Source organism: Hyperolius riggenbachi, chromosome 3, assembly GCF_040937935.1.
Source record: "Hyperolius riggenbachi isolate aHypRig1 chromosome 3, aHypRig1.pri, whole genome shotgun sequence".
In the NCBI taxonomy this organism is placed as follows: Eukaryota; Metazoa; Chordata; class Amphibia; order Anura; family Hyperoliidae; genus Hyperolius; species Hyperolius riggenbachi.
This window is the reverse complement of record NC_090648.1, coordinates 269,552,948-269,575,958: the sequence shown is the minus strand read 5'-3', so window position 1 is coordinate 269,575,958 and position 23,011 is coordinate 269,552,948. Positions and strand designations below refer to the sequence as shown.

At 43.7% G+C, this 23,011-nt stretch overlaps 1 protein-coding gene and 1 long non-coding RNA gene across 5 annotated transcripts in view; one reads left to right on the top strand and one right to left on the bottom strand.

Moving 5' to 3' along the window:
• Window positions 1–23,011, top strand: part of LOC137563628 (ceramide kinase-like) — a 122,672-nt gene that overhangs the window by 91,880 nt on the left and 7,781 nt on the right. The gene's annotated exons all lie outside the window — the stretch shown is intronic.
• LOC137563629 (uncharacterized) overlaps window positions 6,087–23,011 on the bottom strand; it is a 51,449-nt gene continuing 34,524 nt past the window's right edge. Inside the window, exons 2-3 of the long non-coding RNA XR_011030393.1 lie at window positions 20,058–20,185; window positions 6,087–6,160 (exon numbers count right to left, since the gene is read on the bottom strand). This is a non-coding gene — a long non-coding RNA (uncharacterized lncRNA). The remainder of the gene's footprint in view (window positions 6,161–20,057; window positions 20,186–23,011) is intronic.

Here is a 23,011-nt window from a genome sequence, read left to right as displayed (position 1 = left end):
GAACATTTGGAAATGTCTATTTTAACACCTTTTATGGCCCTACAGACAGGCATAGAGTAGTAGTTTCTTTTTTAAATAATTTTGGTGCTTGTGTAAAACCAGTCAGTTTCCTTGAATCAATCTTAGCTGATACTTTTGTACTATATTTAAGTGTAATTCCAGTCACAGGAGTGGTACAGTAGTTTTTATTAGTAGTTTATTTTATCCTGAGATTATAATCCGCATAGTGCTTTGTGAGTTTTCTCTGTTCACTATAGAGCCCTGCCCATGATTCATTTCCCACACTCTGGGTAAACCTGCCCATAGAGGGTGGGAAACGCATCCTGGGTGGGACTTCTTTCAATTGGTCAACTGACATCACACACTGCTCTACATTCCACTTGGCCTTTTCCTAGTCACAGCAGAATCAGGGACACTCTACCTGGTTATTTATTTTAACTATGTTCTTAAATGAGCATTTTGAGTATTATTTATTGTATTTATAACGCAGTGCTGGAGTAGTTTCAAAAAAAGTTCTTTATATGTTGCTATTGGATATTTTCCTGGTTTTACGGCCTTTATTGGAGGAAGAATATCTTTGAATGGTAATCTTAAAACCTCCAATCAGATCCCTCCTGTCATCCAGAGATACACCTCAATAGACAAAATAACATATAGTGCAATACTGCTTCCAATATTAAAGTATTAGCACCCTTAGTGTAACCTCATTCACCTTCAGAGCAGTGTACAAGACAAGAGGAGGTTAGGCCCACCACCTCCTAGCTCAGGAACTCTTCCTCCTCCCCCACCCCATACTTCCTGCTCACCAGAAAGCAAAAGTTAATGCAGCTTCTCAGCAGCCTAGCAGCTTCACTGATTAGGGTCCGTTCACATCTAAAACCGCAAAACTGCGGGAGTGATTTTTCTGCGATTAACTCAGAAAAATCACTGGACACTGCAGCAGTTTTGGAGCAATCACGATAAGCGGTGCTATGCATGCTTATAGCGGTCGCAAATCGCCGGCAAACCGCTGCATGTAACACGTTTGTGGTTAACGCTAACCGCAAACGCGGCAGTGAGAACACTGCCATAGTGTTACATGTTGTAGCGGTTTTGAAAAAACTGCTGGCGGTTTGCCTTGAGCGGGAATCGCACGATTCCCGCTCAAGTAAGAACGGGCCCTTATACTCCATTCAGCATTATCACCAGAGTCACTATTTAGGACTGATCTAGGGAACTGAGACAAGGCAAAGCATGTGTAAAACCACAATTTAATTAAAACCTATTAAAACCAGTAATGCTCTTACATGGAAAAAAACATAACAGCGTTTATATCACCACCTCTGAGTCTGGTGGATTGCAGCATCCCGCAGCACCTTTCCTCGCTGTCAGCTTGGTGTGCGTGTCCTTGGCTCCACCCACTTTTACGCCGACACTTTTTACTCCAATATAAATAAAAGCTGTAAAATGTTCTTTCCCCACAATAATGCCTCTTGTGCATTAACTTATCTTTTGGGAGACACCTATGTTATTTCCCGTCAAAAAATGACTTGCTGTTTGAATAAAAGTAACTTTAAAGCGGAATGAAAACAAGCATTTCTACTTTGCTCTAATAGATTATTTACAGCATATTATATACAACCAGCATTTTTTTTTTACTAGAACTGCATTCAAAGGGTTAACACAGGCTTTAGAAGCTTCCCTGCCTGCAGACCTGGCCCTTTCTGAGCTTTACATAATGTTATCTTGTGTTTAATTGTATCAAGTAAGAAATGTAAACAAAGCCTTTTCTCACACTGCCTGGTCCTCTGAACAAAGGCAGACAAGCATAAATGCTTTCTGATGCTTTCTGATTAAGTTAGAGGATGAATAAAGCAGTTATAAATAAAATGCAAAGTCAGCTCTCAGAGTAAAATAAGTGTACTTTAGGAATGTATAATTTCTAAATGAATAATAATACTTATGCACAAAAGCAAATATGCTAACCGTATGGCATATAAAAAGTAGGAAAACATGTTTTTATTGAATATTATGTCAGGGTTTTATACCACTTTAAGTCAAAATTTGCCAGGAGTATGAATAATTATGGGCAGCACTGTAGGTTTCCAATACATGGCAAAGACTTGCTCACATTAGCAGCAAATCCACAGTGTTGTGTGACTCCACTAAACTATGTAAAATACGAATTAATATGATTAAAAGTCATAAGGCTTACAGTAACCATTTGGCCTCCGTTATTTTTTGCTCAGCAAGAGAAGTTCCAACCTCAGTTTCCATTCCTAAACATACCCCAAAAATGTTACTTATTTGTAATATCCATTCCCCCCCAATTTTTTTTTTTACCCTTGGTTGTCTTTGAAGACAGTTTTTAGTGAGCAGGTATGTGAAAAGAACACTATACTTTTAAAACGGTTTGTCTTGTCACTAAAGACCCAGCTGTACTATAGTTTTAGTTTTTATTATAGGCTGTTTTTACTTCCAAAGCCAAAAGATGACATCTGTTTACATGTGAGCTGTGAGTTTTAAACCTTGCCATGTTCGTGGTAACATGAAAAGTTGTAGCCTTTTGCAGTAACAGATGGGCAGTAAATGACTTGTATTATTGTTTGAAATCTCTTATTACTGCACAGGTGGAAGTCGCATAATTGGCTCATCTGGTGGCAAGGACAAAATACTGGTCTTCAGCTTGTTTATTCACCTTTGTGATGTCATGTTATCAGCTGTTGTTGCAGGCTTCTAGCTAGTTCCTTGAACATGGAGGACTGCTTATTAACCCCATCTTCTGCTGTCCGTGACAAGGTTAATATGAACAAAGACTAATGGATTTATAGTGTTTGGCAAATGTGCCCAGAGTGATTTATCCAGATGTCTGAGGAAACAAAAAGACAATTATGATATTGGCAGATAGACTGCTAGTTTTTGGCGCAGATAGTGTTAGGGCTGTTTGCCGATAATAAGGCCAATATGAATATCAACCAAAATCAACCAAAATCAACACTGTTTGACTTTGTATTTAGTGTGAGTGTGTGTCTGCACTCCTTTTAAACCTGGATTTGCTTGGTTTACTTCTAGAAAGTTTTGGACCCTGCATATTTTCATAGTACAGTACCCATATTTACCAGCACCATCCTAGCCATTTTTTATAGCTTTGCCACATTAAATAATCACATTTGTGTTATAAGCATAGATTAAAACTGCTGGTGTAACTTTTTTAAAAAACACACACATCTGATTTTTACTATGAACACAAATTTATGATCCTGTCTGAGACTATAATACAGTAAAATATAACTTTTAATTCATCTCTTATAAAACATCAGTTTGATACTGAATTCTTTATTACATTTGCTTAATTTTATTCTTTTTCCTCTTTTAATTACTTTCTAATACTTTGCTGGGCAGTCTAACTGTATTTGCCCCTCAAACTGGGCCAATATACTATAATTGGTCAGCTGAGGTTTCTGCCCACCGCAAGGCAAAAATATATACAAATGCTGATTGGATTCTACTGAGATATAAGAAACCCTCCACCTAAACCAACATGTTTCGGCTCATAAACAATAGAGCCGTCGTCAGGGCATAAATAAATAAAGTGCTAGGGTGCAAGGTGCATTATAGAGAAACCGCACAGCTAATTACAAAGACATAGTTGAGAAAAATAACAAATGAGAGGTGTACTCTCAAGCAGAGTCAGCAATCAACTGAATGAGGTGTAACTTTTTTGTTAGTTATAATGCTAGCATTTATTTTTAGTTTATCTAGTACTTTGCAACGTGATCTCTGTCTTTAAAGAGACACTGAAGCAAAAAAAAAAATATCATGAATTGGTTGTTTAGTAGGGGTAATTACTAGAACATTGGTAGCAAAAAAAAAATATTCTCATATTTTTTTTCAGTTTTACAGCTTTTTTTTATGATTATTTTTTTTTTTATTATTATTTTTTTTTATATATAACATTGCATCATTCTCTAATACTTGCAGTTTACACATTAATCAGCATTCTGCAGAACAGGCAGTACATTTTTGAACTGTCCTGAACTGTTTTCTGCAACAGGAAGCTGGAGGAGCCAATCACGGAGAAGTAGACAGCAGAGACCGGGGGACACGTGGCGGCCGGAGCAGGTAATGTATGCCGGGGGGGGGCGGCTTAAGCAGCTTCACGGATCTTTTTCATGCTGAAATCGATTCACAATTTCTTTGCAGTAAAGGCAGCCATACGATCCCTCTCTGATCAGATTCGATCAGAGAGGGATCTATCTGTTGTTTGGATCTGATGGCAAATCGACCAGCGTATGGCTACCTTTAGCTCTTCCTGTACTGGAAACAAATATTAGACTTATGTCTCTGCTCCTAATGCTTTATTTCTTAGCTGTACTACACAACCAATTCATTATATCATACTTTTTTTTTCCACTTCAGTGTCTCTTTAAAGAGAATCTGTACTCTAAAAATCTTACAATAAAAAGCAAGCCATTCTATTCATTATGTTCTTCTGGGCCCCTCTTTGCTGTTTCTGTCACTCCCTGCTGCAATCCTGGCTTGTAATTGCCAGTTTTAGGCAGTGTTTACAAACAAAAAACATAGCTGCTAACCAGCATGTGATAGGCTGAGAGAAGCTCAGTCTGTGACTCATACAGAGCCTGGAGGGGGCGTGGAGAGGGTGTGTATAACTTCTACCTATCACAGCAGAGCAGCACATTCCTGCCTGAGCTGACAAAGGAAAGATTAGATTATATAACAAGATAATACAGCCACTGTGCAACTAGGAAAGGCTGCAATAAGACAGACCACATTAGAACAGGTATAGGAACTTATAGGATAGAAGAAATAAGGCTGAACATTTTGTTACAGGGTCTCTTTAAAATATAACCTCTTTAGATAAGTTTATCGAGGCGAAAACAAGTTTTACTAATGAAATCAAAATGCATACTTCTCTTATAGAGGAGTTAAATCAATTGTGGGCTTTAAGGCTGTTGTTCACAGATATTAATAATTATTCAGTCGTAGGGAAATGTATTAAGTGGTAAGCTGTGAATTAAAAATGTATGTTTACATGGAAGTGTATGCATGCACTTTGTTCCTCTTAAAGAGACACTGAAGCGAAAAAAAAATTATGATTATTATGATTTGTATGTGTAGCACAGCTAAGAAATTAAACATTAAGATCAGATACATCAGTGTAATTGTTTCCAGTACAGGAAGAGTTAAGAAACTCCAGTTGTTATCTCTATGCAAAAAAGCCATTCATCTCTACGACTTTCAAAGTCGTGGAGAGGGCTGTCTTCTGACTTTTATTATCTCAACTGTAAGTGAACAGTTTTCTTTTTATCTGCCAGACTGCTCTGAAAGAATCATTTTGAATGCAGAGTGTTGTGTAATCTGCACATATTAGAGAATGATGCAATGTTAGAAAACACACTATATACCTGAAAATAAAAATATGAGAATATTTTCTTTGCTGCTAATCTTCTAGTAATTATTCATAGTACACAACCAATTCATTATATCATATATATTTTTTTTCCGCTAAAGTGTCTCTTTAAATATAGGAAAGCTGTGCCAGCAGTAACCTAAAAGTAATACAACTACTAATAGGGATATAGTTTGAAAGCAAGCAGAAGTGTTCTGTTTGAACTGGGAAGCTATATATCTATTGTTGACTCATTTTTAGTTGCAGCTTTTTCAGTCTTCAGCAGGCAGTATTTCTGTATACTGTACAGTAAAAAACCTACACATGCTGGAGTTTGTAATCTACCATGCTTCCTTGAAAATAAGACCGGTTCTTATATTCACTTTTGCCCTAAAAGATATGTTAGGGCGAATATACAGGGGATGTCTTATTTTACCATGAACAACAATCTACATTTATTCTTAAACAAAACAATATTCAAAGATAGTCATGTAATCACATTCTGGAAGGTACTAGGAGAAGTACATGAGAAAATACAAATTAAAGAGAAGCCTAAGTGGCATGTGACATGATGATATTGACTTGTGTATGTACAGTGCCAAGCATGCAAATCAATATGCTGGGTTGCTTTTCTTCTTTCTCTTCATGAGAGTTAATATTCCGCTATGCAACTGGTGGTTTTTTCTTCAGTTGGAACCCAGAGGACTATAGAGTCCATCCCTGATAGGGAATGACAGCCATAAAACGCTTTGCTCTCAGAAGCCCAGTTCTCTGTCAGGAGAAGATAGATAAAAACAAGTTCACTAGTTCATATATTTGAGCACTCTGAGACACAGGGTTTCATTGAGCTGAGACAAAACAATAAATATGCGTTTTCAAGTTCTTAAACATAACATTAAACAGTAGGATATTTAAAAGTGATTTTTAAAAGTAGGAGCATAAATACAATTGTTTATCTCATCACTTTGTTTTAACTTAAGTTTCACTTTAACCACTTGCCGACTGCCCACTACCTATGGGCGTCGGCAAAGTGGGACCGCCTAACGCCGATCGGCGGCGGCACCTGGGTGACTGATTAGCCGGGGATCGCGCGCATCCGCTGGCATTAGGCTCCCCCCACCCGCGACATCAACCCGCCGGCCAATTAGCAGCGCCGGCGTGTTGTTAACCCTCGATCTGTATAATACACTTTGTAATGTATACAAAGTGTATTATACAGGCTGCCTCCTACCCTGGTGGTCCCAGTGATAGAGGGACCACCAGGGTAGGAGGCAGCTGTGTATGTGAAAGCATACACACACTGATCCTGCCCCCCTGATCACCCACAGCACCCCTCAGACCCCCCCGATCACCCGCTCAGACCACTATTTGCACACAATCACCCAACAATCACCCCTGTCACTATCTGTCAACTCTGTATTTTAGATTTTAGGTCCTAAACTGTCCTCTGGGGGCTCCTGATGACCCCCCCCCCCCCCAGGTACTGTATACATCTATTCTCCCCTGTAATCACCCACTGAGCACCTATTAATCACCACCTGTCACTGCCACCCATCAGATCAGACCCTAACCTGCCCCTTGCGGGCACCTAATCACCTGCCCACACCCACAGATCGCCCACAGACCGCCCACAGATCACTTCCCAAGTGCATTGTTTACATCTGTTCTCCCCTCTAATCAAGTATTTATATAGCGCCGACATATTACGCAGCGCTGTACAGTGTATATATATATCTTGTCACTAACTGTCCCTCAAAGGAGCTCACAATCTAATCCCTACCATTGCCATATGTCTATATTATGTAGTGTAAGTACTGTAGCCAATTTTTTTTTTTTTTAGGGGGAGCCAATTAACTTATCCGTTTGTTTTTGGAATGTGGGAGGAAACCAGAGTGCCCGGAGGAAACCCACGCAGACACGGAGAGAACATACAAACTCTTTGCAGATAGTGCCCTGGCTGGGATTCGAACCAGGGACCTAGCGCTGCAAGGCAAGAGAGCTAACCACTACGCCACCGTGCTGCCCGCACCGATTGATCACCCATCAATCGCCCCCTGTTACTGCTACCCATCAGATCAGACCCTAATCTGCCTCTTGCGTGCACCCAATTACCCACCTACACCATCAGTTCGCCCTCAGACCCCACCCCACCCCCCCACCCGCCCCGATCACCTCGCCAGTGAATTGCTTGCATCTATTCTCCCCTCTAATCACACCCTGATCACCTATCAATCACCCCGTCACCACCTGTCACTGCTACCCATCAGATCAGACCCTAATCTGCCCCTTGCAGGTACCCAATTACCCGCCCACACCCTCAGATCACCCTCAGACCCCCCCCCCCCCCCCCCCTAATCACCTACCCAGTGCATTGTTTGCATCTATTCCCCCCCCCCCCCCCCTCTAATCACACCCTGAGACACCCATCAATCACCTCCAGTCACCACCTGTCACCCCTAGCACACCTACCCATCAGATCAGGCCCTAATCTGCCCCCTGCGGGCTTCTGATCACCCGGCCAAACCCTCAACCGCCCCACCGCAGTGACAGAATTTTTTTTCTGATCACTGCTGGTCTCTGTCAGGAACTGGCCCCGCGGCACACCTGCAGATACAGTTCCCGACTGCGGATTTGACCAGATCGAGAGGGGAAGCAGCCTTATTCGAGTTACCACAAGGCTGTAACCCCTCAAAACGCCTCTCACTGCCACCACTAGCTGCTGCTAGACACTTCAACAATTCTCACTCTGCTTTCGAGTGACCTGCACGCAGTCCGCGTTTTCGTATTTTGGTCAGCTTTGCGCTTTAGGCCAAATACGGGAACGCCACGCACACACACAGTAGCAAGGCACAATCAGGCACTGAACTTGTAACGCAAGTTACACTGCAGACTCTCTCTAGGCTATGACAGCAGAAGTCAAACTTATTAACCTCCCTGGCGTTCTGATTCCCCAGGATTTCCGTGCAAAAAGTGGTTCAATTAATTTCCAATAATTTGCAACCTTTTTTTTTTTTTTTTTTTGCAATAATTTTTTTTTTAAATATTGAATTCAATACAGGTTATTGTACTGAATTCAACTGGAAAAAAAATGTTTGCAGTGAGATGTTGATGACACTGTGTGACCCTGGTGTCATCAACGTCGATCGGTGGGGGACATGTCATCGCTGAGGGAGAAGAAAAATCCGTACATGGACATGGAAGACGGCACTGGGGAAGCAATCAGAGGTACGCGACGAGGGATCAGCACGCCAATGGTAAGTATAAGACCCAGATGTGAAGCCAGGTGTATAGGGAGCCACATGTAGCCAGATGTCAGGGTAGCCAGGAGTGTAGCCAGATGTCAGGGTAGCCAGGAGTGTAGCCAGATGTCAGGGTAGCCAGGAGTGTAGCCAGATGTCAGGGTAGCCAGGAGTGTAGCCAGATGTCAGGGTAGCCAGGAGTGTAGCCAGATGTCAGGGTAGCCAGGAGTGTAGCCAGATGTCAGAGTAGCCAGGAGTGTAGCCAGGAGTGTAGCCAGGAGTGTAGCCAGATGTCAGGGTAGCCAGGAGTGTAGCCAGATGTCAGGGTAGCCAGGAGTGTAGCCAGATGTCAGGGTAGCCAGGAGTGTAGCCAGATGTCAGGGTAGCCAGGAGTGTAGCCAGATGTCAGGGTAGCCAGATGTCAGGGTAGCCAGATGTCAGGGTAGCCAGGAGTGTAGCCAGATGTCAGAGTAGCCAGGAGTGTAGCCAGATGTCAGGGTAGCCAGGAGTGTAGCCAGATGTCAGGGTAGCCAGATGTCAGGGTAGCCAGGAGTGTAGCCAGTTATGGGTAGCCAAGTGTGTAGCCAGGAGTATAGGGTGCCAGGTGTAGCCAGGAGTATAGGGTGCCAGGTGTCCCCTCCCTCCCGATCCCCCCCCCCTCACTTTTGGGCTGGGGGATCCCCCTCTGCGGGTGGGGGTATCCCCATTCTGTGCGGAGGTATTTAGGGCGGGGGGATCCCCCTCTGTGAGCGGGGGGATCCCCCTTCTGTGCGGAGGTATCTCGGGCTGGGGGATTGCCCTCTGCCAGCGGGGGGTTCCTCCTTCTGTGCGGAGGTATTTCTGGCTGGGGGATCCCCCTCTGTGAGCGGGGGATCCCCCTTCTGTGCGGCGTGCGGGTGGCCTCTACCCCTCCCCCCATCCTCGCTTCCCCCCCATCCCCGCCCCCCCCCCCCCCTTTCCCTGTCTAAGCCCTTGAGCAAATCGAACTACTCACCCAGGGGCCCTCTCCAGCGCAGCCCTTCTTCCTCCATCGCAAAGTCCCGTCTCTTTACAGTTACATTACGAGACTTGGTGACGTCACCAAGTCTCGTAATGTAACTGTAAAGAGACGGGACTTTGCGATGGAGAAAGAAGTGCTGCGCTGGAGAGGGCCCCTGGGTGAGTACTTCGATTTGCTCAAGGGCTTAGACAGGGAAGGGGGGGATGGGGGGAAGCGAGGATGGGGTGAGGGGTAGAGGCCACCTGCACGCTGCACAGAAGGGGGATCCCCCGCTCACAGAGGGGGATCCCCCGGCCAGAAATGCCTCCGCACAGAAGGGGGATCCCCCCGCTGGCAGAGGGGGATCCCCCAGCCCGAGATACCTCCGCACAGAAGGGGAATCCCCCCGCTGGCAGAGGGGGATCCTCCAGCCCGAGCTACCTCCGCACAGAAGGGGGATCCCCCCGCTGGCAGAGGGGGATCCCCCAGCCCGAGATATCTCCGCACAGAAGGGGGATACCCCCACCCGCAGAGGGGGATCCCCCAGCCCAAAATACAGCTGCACAGAAGGGGGATACCCCCACCTGCCCGCCCTAGCACATTCTCTCTCTCTCCCTGGGGATTCCCTAGGGAGAAGCATGCAGCAGCCTGCAGAGGCTGCTGCAGTGCTGCAGATCACAGCGTGAGGGGAAAGTGCAGGACGAGCTGAGCTCGTCCAGAACATTTCTAGCAAGTTTTCTTTGGACGACCTCAGCTCGTCCAGAACGCTAGGCAGGTTAAATAAATATTCAATATTCCAAAAAGTGGAACAGTGCAGACAAGAATATATACAAAAGGATTTACAAAAACAAAGTAAAAATTATAAAGTACAAGAAACCAAGATACACACAAGACAGTTTGCATAAAAATAAAATGGGAATGTTACCAGCATGACGGTTGAACGCTGTTTGCGGGAGAACGCAGTCTGACCAGTAGTCAGGGCAGTTCTAGCATCGTTGCTATCTCCAGGGAACTACAACTATAAATCCTCCTAGCTAATGTTTTATAGCAAAATTTGTGGCCCGGGGCCACTAAAATGTCCAGATCCAGGAATAATCCAGTTTCCTCAGGTGTGACAGCACATCCTTGTTGGCTATGATATGCAAATTCCAGAGTGTCCTGTTAGCCTTTGAAGTTCCCAGACTCAATCAGTCCTGATTTGTATATTGGGACAATGGGGCTGTCTGCATATACACAGAGTTCAAAAGCCATACACACACAGACTATCCTGGCTGCTAATTAGCAGCTCCCTGCTTCCAGAGGAACTGAATGCTAATGTACTTCACACTGCCATACATACAATCACATTCGCAGCTTCCATGAAGCCAGCTGCCAGAATGGAATGCATACACATCCGACCTAATACACAGCAGACAGAAAATGTGAAAATATGGCTCTGTATTATCCCAACATCATAACTATCTGCTATATCATGACACCTCCCCTCTTGAAGATGGCGTATGGCAGACGATTCCTACACTGAAGGCCTGGTGGGGTAACTCCTTAGCATTCTCATGACGGTTCCCCACCTGGCAGTTAGCTCCAAGCTACATGACTGGAAGCTAGGCCAGGTTGCTGCAATGTGTCGTTGCCCCCGGCAACTTGACGTACCCAACCAGGGGGATGAGGGCAGGGACGCCCGCGAATTCGCGACCATAGAGACAGTGCTGCAGCTGGGGAGGGGTTCCGACAGACACTACACACACTTTCTCTATAGTGAAACGAGCTATCTCTCTGTCCCTTTGGGGAACGATGATCTGCCGGTCTGCCTCCTCCACTTTGGACGGCTCCGAGGGAATAACTTCCCAGAACCCTCTCAGCCTGCCTTTCCCAGCTGGTGACCTGCTGGCCAGACCCCTGAGCTCTTCCAGGCTGCTGTCAAATCGAACAGCCCCAGAGAGCTCAGTGCTGCCCGTCACACATGCCAGGGAGGCTGCAAACTAAAAGGCTCCTAGGCCCTCAGTGACAGGTTCCGAAGCAGACACTGCTGGCCTGGAACTTCAGTGGACAGTCCCTCTGAGACCATTATGTACTGTTGCCTTGACAAAGGGGACCCCTAGGGGCCCCGAAACGATTTGTTGGTTCTTGGAATGGTTGTGTCACGTATTTAAATAAACAGGACTTGGTATTTAACCTTCCTGGCGGTAAGCCCGAGCTGAGCTCGGGCTATGCCGCGCAGGAAGATATCTCAGCCCCTGACGGGGCGATTTGCTCAGTTTAAAATGCTGTACGTGCAGCTAGCACTATGCTATGCTCTGCGGCGATCGCCCGCACGCAGCGGCGCAAGAGGGCCCCCCCCCGCCAGAGCCCTGCGCTGCCCGGACCAATGAGTTCCGGGCAGCGCTATGGGCTGGATCGGAGGTGTCTGACGTCAGGACGTCCATGACGTCATTCCGATCGTCGCCATGGCGACAGGAGAAGCCAAACAGGGGAGCGTTATATACGCGTTCCCCTGTTTGCTATTGATGCCGGCGACGATCGCACTAGCGGGACACATGCGCCCTCTAGTGGTGTTTCATGTAGCTACCACTCTGGTAGCTTTACATGAAACAAAAACAAAAACAAAAAAAAATTAACCGCCAGGGAGGTTAAGAGTGTGCGGACCCACTGGAAATTTGTTGTGATTACAATACTGGTTCAGCACCTCGATTGTGGTGTGTGATTCCATACTCTGTGCTCTAACATACATACACATCTGACCTAATACACAGCAGACAGAAAATGTAAAAATATTGTTTCTTTATTATCCCAACATCATAACAATCTACTATATCATGACCGTCTCTACAACTTAATTGTGGCTGAGACCAACCGTTATGCCACACAATACGCAACTGCCAATCCAAGAAGCTACCATGTCCAGATTTTTCGGTGGAAACCACTCCAAGTTTCCGAATGTAATTTTTTTGGGGGCCTTCTCCTTAACATCGGTCTACTCAAAAAGAATGTATTGCGGTCTTATTGGTCTACGCACCCAATACATCACATGCCCATGTTCTCTGCTGCCATGTCCAGGTCACGATTTGAAAACATTTTGAGCTTCCTGCACTTCAGTGCCAATACAACCTGTCATCTAAAAGGCCATCCTGCTTGTGACCGGTTCCACAAAATTTGGCCCCTGATAGACCACCTGTCATCAAAATTTGCAGATGCTTATACCCCTGAACAGTCGTTTTGAGGCATTTGGTTTCCAGACTACTCCTCATGGTTTTGGCCCCCTAAAATGCCAGGGCAGTATAGGAAGCCCACAAGTGACCCCCATTTTAGAAAGAAGACACCCCAAGGTATTCTGTTAGGAGTATGATGAGTTCATAGAAGATTTTATTTTTTGTCACAAGTTAGTGGAAATGACACTTTGTGACAAAAAACAATAAGTCAATTTCCGCTAACTTGTGACAAAAAATAAAATCTATGAACTCACCATACGCCTAACGGAATACCTTGGGGTGTCTTCTTTCTAAAATGGGGGTTACTTGTGGGGTTCCTATCAGGGCTGTGGAGTCTGTACAAAAATCTTCCAACTCCGATTCCGACTCCTCAGTTTCTGAAACCACGACTCCGACTCCGGGTACCCAACATTGGAGAAGTAGTGTAATGTATTTTGGGGTGTATTTTTACACATACCCATGCTGGGTGGGAGAAATATCGCTGTAAATGGACAATTGTGTGTAAAAAAAAAAATCAAAAAAATCTAATTTACAGAGATAATTCTTCCACCCAGTATGGCGAATACCACGTGTGACACTTTTTTGCAGCCTAGGTGCGCTAAGGGGCCCAAAGTCCTATGAGCACCTTTAGGCTTTACAGGGGTGCTTACAATTTAGCACCCCCCAAAATGCCAGGACCGTAAACACACCCCACAAATGACCCCATTTTGGAAAGTAGACACCCCAAAGTATTCAGAGAGGGGCATGGTGAGTCCGTGGCAGATTTCATTTTTTTTGTCACAAGTTAGCAGAAATGGAAACTTTTTTTATTTTTATTTTTTTTTGTCACAAAGTGTCATTTTCCGCTAACTTGTGACAAAAAAAAAAAATCTTCTATGAACTCACCATGCCTCTTAGTGAATACTTTGGGATGTCTTCTTTCCAAAATGGGGTCGTTTGGGGGGTATTTATACTATCCTGGAATTCTAGCACCTCATGAAACATGACAGGTGCTCAGAAAAGTCAGAGATGCTTCAAACTGGGAAAATTCACTTTTTGCACCATAGTTTGTAAACGCTATAACTTTTACCCAAACCAATAAATATACACTTATTGGATTTTTTTTTATCAGACATGTAGCACAATAAATTCGGACAACAATGTATATAGAAATTTTACTTTATTTGAAAAATCTTATCACAAAGTTAAAAAAATGATTTTTTTTTGACAAAATTAATGTCTTTTTTGATGAATATAACAACTAAAAATCACAGCAGCAATCAAATGGCACCAAAAGAAATTAGTGACAAGAAAAGGAGGTAAAATTCATTTAGGTGGTAGGTTTTAAGACCGAGCAATAAACTGTTAAAGCTGCAGTGGTCTGAATGGAAAACAGTGTCTGGTCCTTAACCACTTAAACAGACTCCGTAACAAAAATTTCATCCGGTTTTCTTCCATCCTACACGTTCCAAAATCTATTCTAATGTGTTTTGGCTTACTGCAGCACGTTCTACTATCACCATCTCTGTAATAAATCAACTTATCTCTCTCCTGTCAGACTTGTCGGCCTGTGTCTGGAAGGCTGCCAAGTTCTTCAGTGTTGTGGTTCTGTGATGCATCTCCCCCCTCCAGGCCCCTCTCTGCACACTGCCTGTGTGTTATTTAGATTAGTGCAGCTTCTCTCTGCTCTATCTTTTACAAGCTGGATACATCCTCCTCTGAGCTGGCTGGGCTTTCACATACTGAGGATCCTGATTTAAAACTTCTTGCTTTTACTGATGGCTAACACGGTACAATACCCTACTGCTACTACTATGCTTGAAGATACCGCAATGTACCGCACTTTCCTGGAACTAAAGAAAGACCTGAAGAAACTTGCACAACTGGACAGCGACATCTTTTTCTTGACTACATGCAAAAAGGAAAAACTTATACCTCAAGGACTAAGGATACAGAATCCCACCCTGCATACATACAATAGCAGGTTTGCAGAAGAAATCTGCAGGAGGAGCTCGGAGAGAATACGGAATAACCTTTTAAGAGTCTGCTATAACCGTAAGAGGATTACAAAGGATGAGATACAGAGCCTGAAACTGTCTCTGAATGATGACCACACTGGATATACATGGGATCAACTACAGACCTTCTATGGGAAACTACAGAGATTCCTAATTAACAACAAAAAGAAAAAACTTCAGAGACTTAGAATTAAGAGTGGACGCCTGGATGCACAAGCAGCAGAAAAAGAGCAACCCACAGGTGTAATGAATCTTTCCTCTTATCAGGCTACTGAAGCTGAAATGTCAGTACTCTCCAGGCCTGTCATTCTGCCCTGCGAGACCCATAGACAGGATTGCACTCTGTGGAGATATGGAGGAATTTTTCAGAAAGCTGCGACTCAAGGAACACTACCATGATAAGGAAGCCTGTGATACAATGGATAATGGACCAAAACGCACCAGATCTAAAAAGAAAAAAAAGAAAAAAAGATGGACCCCCAAAGAAGGAAAAAACCCGGCCCTGTATAAATACATCAACAAATTCAGACGCAGAATCTCTGACAGGATCCTGAGTAAAAGAAAGACACTGGCCCAGAACGTAACACCACAGGAGCGACAGGCCATCAGATCCCTTAAGGAGAATAAGGACATTATTATTAAACCAGCGGATAAAGGTGGTGCCATAGTCATAATGAACACCAGTGACTACATCCAGGAGGCACAAAGACAATTATCCAATACCGCTCACTATGCCAAATTACAGGGGGACCCCACAAAAGGCTACAGGATGGCACTTAATAGGATGGTTAACAGATTGCCTGCAAACATCAAAATACATGTAAGGACCCTTATCCCTGAAGAGCCTAGAACAGCCTGCTTTTACATGCTTCCCAAGATCCACAAAGAGGGAAACCCAGGCAGGCCCATAATCTCAGGGAGCGGAACTCTTACAGAGAACATCTCAGGGTGGCTGGAAAACATCTTGAAACCTCTTGTCTGTAAAAGACCCAGCTACTTACAGGATACCACCCACCTCCTGAACAAACTGTCAGCCATCGGCCCAGTACCTGAGGGAACCATACTGGCCACGATGGACGTGGAGTCCCTGTACACGAACATTCCCCATGATGATGGTATTGCGGCCTGCCGTAAATATCTTCAGGGTCAGGGCATACCTGTAAAGCCTATTACTGGACTGATCAAATTCATTCTCGCTCATAATTATTTCACTTTTGGACAGGACCTCTATTTACAGCAGATGGGCGTGGCAATGGGTTCGCGATTCGCTCCACAGTATGCAAATCTATTCATGGCCAAAATCGAAGAGGAATACCTCAATGCATGTGGCATAAAACCCTTGGCCTACTTCCGCTTCATTGATGATATTTTAATCATCTGGTCCGCAAGTGAGGATGATCTTCTCCAGTTCCACAGGAACTTCAATGCCTGCCATCCTACAATCAAATTGAAACTTACCTACTCTCACACAGAGATTAACTTTCTGGACACCACCATATACATCAGGGGTAACAACATACAAACCTCTGTGTATCGCAAACCTACAGACCGTCCCACATACCTAAGATATGACAGTTTTCATCCCAAGCACATTAAGAACTCTATAATTTACAGCCAAGCTATAAGGTACAACCGGATTTGTTCTGACAGGATGGACAGAGACCAGCACCTGGATCACCTTAAGAACACTTTCATTAAACAAGGTTACAGTCCTCCCATGGCTGAGGCCCAAATCAGGAAAGCCAGCAACATCCCCAGGACTGAACTCCTGAAATATAAGCAAAACCAGAAAGAGGAACGTGTCCCTTTGGTTGTCACCTACAACCCACACCTGGAAATCTTGAGGATTGCTAAGGAACTTTATCCCATTTTACACAAGGATCACAGACTGAAAACGATATTCCCTAAACCTCCACTCTTGTCATATCGGCAACCACACAATCTAAAACAGATGATTGTCAGGAGCTCTTTGAATAGGCCTCAACAAAACGGAACATCACCCTGCCGACAAAAAATATGTGGGACCTGCAGACACATTTGCTCCACTGACAGGGTAACGATACCAGGTTCACAACAGGAGTACAGAGTACAAGGTAAATTTTCTTGTGGGTCCACCAATCTGGTATATCTGATCATGTGTGCTAAATGCCCCAATGTTATGTACGTGGGAGAAACTGGACAAACTCTGCGCAAACGTATGAATGGACACAGGCACACTATTAATGATACCAAATCTGGACTCCCAGTTGCTACACACTTTCGGTCCAACGGACACAGCATGGATGATCTTCGTGTCACTGCCCTGAAGGGCGGCTTCAAAACGTCAAATGACCGATTAATAGCAGAAACAAAATTTATAAATTGTTTCAAAGCTGTGCAGAAGGGTTTGAATAAGAACAACTTTCTATATTGGTATGAGATTGATGATATATGAACTGTCTCAGCCACCCTAGCTGAACTTGTGAACTAAGAATTTACGATACCTCTGGGTCAATCCTAATACCAGGTCTGTGAGCAATAAAGTAAACAAGGATCCTTATCTTACCCCATTTAGATGGTCTGTTTGTATTAAGGCATCTTCATGATGTATTTATGCTTGAAAAAAAATATCTGTTTTCCCTTTTGATGTTGCATGTATATAAGCTGTCTGTACCACCAGCTTGCAAACTAACAGGATGTAAACCTGACGGAGGCTGCAAGGCCGAAAGCTTGTTCATTCTTATTCATTTGTAGTTAGCCAATAAATGGTATCATCCTGATTTAAAACTTCTTGCACATACTGAGGAATTACATACAGGCAGAGCTGTCTGCACTCTGCAGGAAGAAACAGCCTGACACTTCAGTGGATGAGAGCTGAAGGGGGAAAGAAATACACAAATGATCTCTTGAGATTAAAAAGGAAGGCTGTATACAGCCTGCTTGTGTATGGATGTATTTTCTATGTGTGGACATACTGTACATCAACCTACTTCCTGTTTTGGTGGCCATTTTGTTTGTTTATAAACAAACTTTTTAAAACTGTTTTTAACCACTTTTAATGTGGCGGGGAGCAGCGAAATTGTGTCAGAGGGTAATAGGAGATGTCCCCTAACGCACTGGTATGTTTACTTTTGTGCGATTTTTAACAATACAGATTCTCTTTAACGACCGCCTAACGCCGATAGGCGTCGGCAGGTCGCTAGTGGTTTTACATGGCAACAGGCGCTCCATGTCAGTTCACGGAGGGTTTCTCTGTGAACAACCTGCGAGCCTCCGATCGCGGCTCGCAGGCTAATTGTAAACACGCGGGGAAGAAATCCCTGCTGTTTACATCATATGGCGCTGTAGCGCCGTAAGGAGATCGGCGATCCCCGGCCTCTGATTGGCCGGAGAACGCCGCAGTTTAATAGGCTGAAGCCTATCAGAGGCGGCGCATGACGAATAGCTGTCTTGTGCCGCCCACAGCAAGGAGGGGAGAGGGGGTAAGGGAGCGAGGCAGAAAATCGCTGCGTAGGGGGTCTTTGAGGAGTGTCCCCCCCGCTCGGCCACACAGCGGCGGCGATCAGACCCCCCCAGCAGGTCATCCCTCTAGTGGGGAAAAAAAGGGGGGGGGAAGTCTGGTCGCCCTGCGTGGTTCCCGATCTGTGCTGTGGGCCGGAGAGCCCACGCAGCACAGAATCCTTAAGTGGTTAAGGGGTTTAAGTGGTTAAGGGGTTTTAAGACTGCAGTCCTTAAGTGGTTAAAGTGAACCTGAGATGCATAAAAACAAGAAATGTATACATACGTGGGGCTTCCTCCAGCCCCCTTCAGGCTGATCGGTCCCCCCCCCCCACCCTCTTCCACCTCCTGTATACTCCACTATGGCTCCCGGTAATTCAGCAACTCAGGGCGTAGTGCGCATGCTTGGCTTAGCTGTGCACAAATGCCCCGTCGCCAGGAGCGTCCTGTGTAGACCGTTTTCGGGCGTGGGAATATGCCAGGTGAGTTTGTGTGGCCGGACTGCCTTAGAGGTACATCCTCTGTGTTGATAAGATAATGCTCATTTGAATAAACAAGTGTTTTTTTTTTTTTTTTAATATAGATTAATATATTTCATCTAAAAGACTAGTGCTGGCAGTTTTTGGGGCTTGGGGACCAACCTGTACAAATGCATCACTAGCTTGTAGGCTAGTGAAATGTTCTGTTATTGAGGGGCGGAAGAGAGCTGACAGCGTGGGGCAAGGTAGAGTGGCACAGAGTAGGCGGGGAGTGTAGAAGAAATATTCTCTCAGCCTGCACTCTGTTCAGACTATCTGCCATTTAAATTCGCTCGCCAGCACATCAAGGGGGATCGGGGACCACTTTACACACACCATGTTTTTGGCAGAGAGGCTGACTTAGCTGAGAAGCTCTATTAAATGTGCAAAGCTTAATCAGGATGAGGAATGCTCTTTTTGAAGGGTTCAGAACAAGCAGCATCACCTTATCAGCTTTACTCAGAACTTTATCAATTAGTTGTGAACTGAGACAACCATTAGTTTGTTTTAAAGTGAACCTGAGGTGAGAGTTATATGGAGGCTGCCACATTTATTTCCTTTTACACCATACCAATTGCCTGGCAGTCCTGTTGTTCTGGCATCAGTAGTATCTAAGTCACAACCCTGAAACAAGCATGTGGCTAATCCAGTCAGACTACCTGAACTGCATGCTGAGACACAGGATAAGGAGAACTGCCAGGCAACTTGCATTGTGTAAAAGTAAATAAATAGGGCAGCCTCCATATCAATCTTACTTTGCTTTACCTTTAATTAAATTCTTCTTTGTATGTGCAGCATTACTATTATTTTGCCTGATGTTATTTAGAGAAAATTACTCTTCCCCCTCTCCCTCTGTCCCTCTCTACCTCACCTTCCCCCACCTCTCTTCATCCCTCTCTCTGTCCCCCCTCTCACCCTCTTTCGCTCCCTATTTCCCACTTTCTCACATTCTCTCTTGCTCTATTACTCATTTTTAGTTCTAGCGAGAGCTTCTCTGCTTTCTATACACATAAAATAAAAGCTGGTAAACCATTTGTCCTGCTGCTTACTAATTTCACATCCTATAGGTTTATTTTGAGGTACATTCTCTGTGTTGGTAAGATCATGCTCATTTGAGTACAAGCATTGAAAGAGGCAGTCCTGCTAAAGTGCCTGAGTTTAATAACTATATTAAATTGCATTATTGTGGTATATACTGGCATTTCATAAGCAATAACCATGTAACTGGATGTAATACTTGCACCACACCCACCTGTGTACTGGTACCTGCAGAGCATGGCTCCTCTGCAGAAGAGAGAATGGGAGTATTCAGCAAGGAGCAGCAGCAGCACCCAGATTCAGAACACCTTTTCTTTTTAGGATTACCTTACAAAAGACAAACTAAACATTTGGCTGTATTACTATTTTTGCAAATAAGGTCTTGTAATCATTGATGGTTTACAATGAGAAAGCAAAAATACAATATTGTCACCATACATTGTACTGGGAAAATAATCTAAACGTTATAACCAGGATAGGATAAGCAAATAAAATTTGTTGATTTAACTTATAATTAGCACTGTTTAGCCTAATTTGACCTGGAAAAAAATCTATGGATCATTTAGGTGTGAGAAGTAGTAATGAAGTATTGGCAAATTAATGGGTGCAGCGCTGATATGTGAAAATTGCTCGGAGCTGAAGTGGTTAATGTCTATCGTACAGGAGGAACCTTTTTTTTTTTTTTTTAAGTCAAACTGTATGAAAACCCATGTAACTGGTATGTCTTGCATGTCCCACTCCTATTGACTGCTCATATCTAAATCCCATTTAGAGGGTAACACAAATGAAAAGTTGAGCAATAACACATTGAAGAACAACTAATGTAATTGCCTTGACTGTGAAATAATTATCATCTTGAAAAGGAACTGAGTTTTCGACGTGCCGGCAGCTCTCTTGCTGCCACCCTAATGTGTGCTCCTAGAATCTATTGCTTGTGGTCTCTGCATGCAAGAGCTGCTATTGACAGCTGCCTCTTATGAGCTCTGTGTCAGTACAGCATTTTACAATAACTCTGGAATCTGAGAAAATGTGCATGCTTTATAGGATTTCCAGTGTTTTCATTCTCTAAATGTAAAAAGAAGTCCATAGATCGTAAGTTGAATGTTTTTTTTATCTCGAAGGACATCGGCAACCAAATGGCTTATACCCTTCTTTTGGTTCTCAATAACAGAAATTCTGGAAACACATGTTTGAACAGTAACACGTTTTCACTAACCTGAGGGTATACATGAATGTAGTACCTTTTCACGAGATAGACATGGATCTCTACTTTTCAGCCCACCAAATCAGCTGTGAATAAGGATTCAATCAGCTGTGAATGTCATTCTTTTGCCTGACTGACTTTTTTTTCTCTCATTATCTTTTTGTTTTAGCTAAGCAGAAAGTAACCAGGAACCTATTTTTTCACTGTAGTGATTACTTTGATTCAGTGCTTCAATAAGGAAGTTAATTACCGTACAGGCAGTGTAGATGTTGGTGCAGTAGAAGCCTACATTAAAGTGCTTGCAGTGTCTCTGATATAACTTAAAGTAGACAGTATACAATGTTATAACGGCCTACTTTTCTTACACATTGGTTTGCACAATGCTTTAGGTATTAAACACTAATATTTTCCAGATGTTAGGAGCAGAAGATTTGTTCAGATACTAAGAAAGAGATTGATTTCGTTTGAAAATCCATCTCTGTGAAACTTTCTGTTTTTACTTGTAGTAACATCAGCTTTAGTACTCCTGTAGAACAAAATAATATACAGTTTATTTGGCCAGGAAGGTAGCACAGCAAATTATATACTAAAATAATAAACAGAAGTCCACAATGAACCAGAATATAGCAAAAAATGCATCCAACTCCATGTTGAAATAATGCTTAACTTTATTAAGGAATGACACACAAAACCACATAAAACCAATTAAAAAGTTGTTACAGAACTAAGCACCACACCGTGCGGACAAGTGACTAATATAAATATTCCATATGCATATATAAATATATATAAATCAAGGGTAAGAAGGACAACCTCTCAATGCAGACCCGAAAGGGCTGCATATATAAATGGAGATGTATGTCACAATGATACAGCAAATGGCTAACAATCACGCAAGGTATCAAACTACTATGCAGTAATATCTGCAAGGTCTCCACTTACCCTGGAATCAGTGATGTCCGCTCAGGGAGGCTCAAACTATCTGACGCGTATCGGACTTCCGTCCTTTGACGGAAGTCTGCATAGTAGTTTGATACCTTGCGTGATTGTTAGCCATTTGCTGTATCGTTGTGACATACATTTCCATTTATATATCTGCATTGAGAGGTTGCCCTTCTTACCCTTGATTTTTATATATATATATATATATATATATATATATATATATATATATATATATATATATATAGCTATATTTCGGTTCATTGTGGACTTCTGTTTATTATTTTAGTGTTTATTTGGTCCACGAACATGGATTTCTATTGTATTATTGCTGTGCTCAATTTGCTTTGGTGCCCAGCAAATTATATACAGCGATATCTAAAAACTGTCATATGAACTTACAATCCAAGGAAAATGCTGGCACTGACCAAAAGATGTGAATTATGTCCAGTGTCCAAGGTTAGGAAGTATCAAACAGAGATTCATTCCAGAGGAGCAGAGCAGCTTGTGAGAACTCCTGTAATGCAAGATGTAACTTCAATGAATGTATGAATGATTAAAGATCATTGGTTTTAGTTAGGGCGTTTTCGGTGGTATCTGAAAAATGGCTTAACCACCCTGGCGTTCTATTAAAATCGCCAGGGCGGCTGCGGGAGGGTTTTTTTTTTAATTAAGAAAAAACTATTTCATGCAGCCAACTGAAAGTTGGCTGCATGAAAGCCCACTAGAGGGCGCTCCGGATGCGTTCATCTGATCGCCTCCGGCGGCCAGAAGTAACACGGAAGGCCACAATGAGCGGCCTTCCGTGATTTGCTTACCTCGTCGCCATGGCGATGAGCGGAGTGACGTCAGCCGACGTCCTGACGTCAGCCGCCTCCGATCCAGCCCTTAGCGCTGGCCGGAACTTTTTGTTCCGGCTGCGCAGGGCTCGGGCGGCTGGGGGGACCCTCTTTCGCCACTGCTCGCTGCGGATCGCCGCAGAGCGGCGGCGATCAGGTAGCACATGCGGCTGGCAAAGTGCC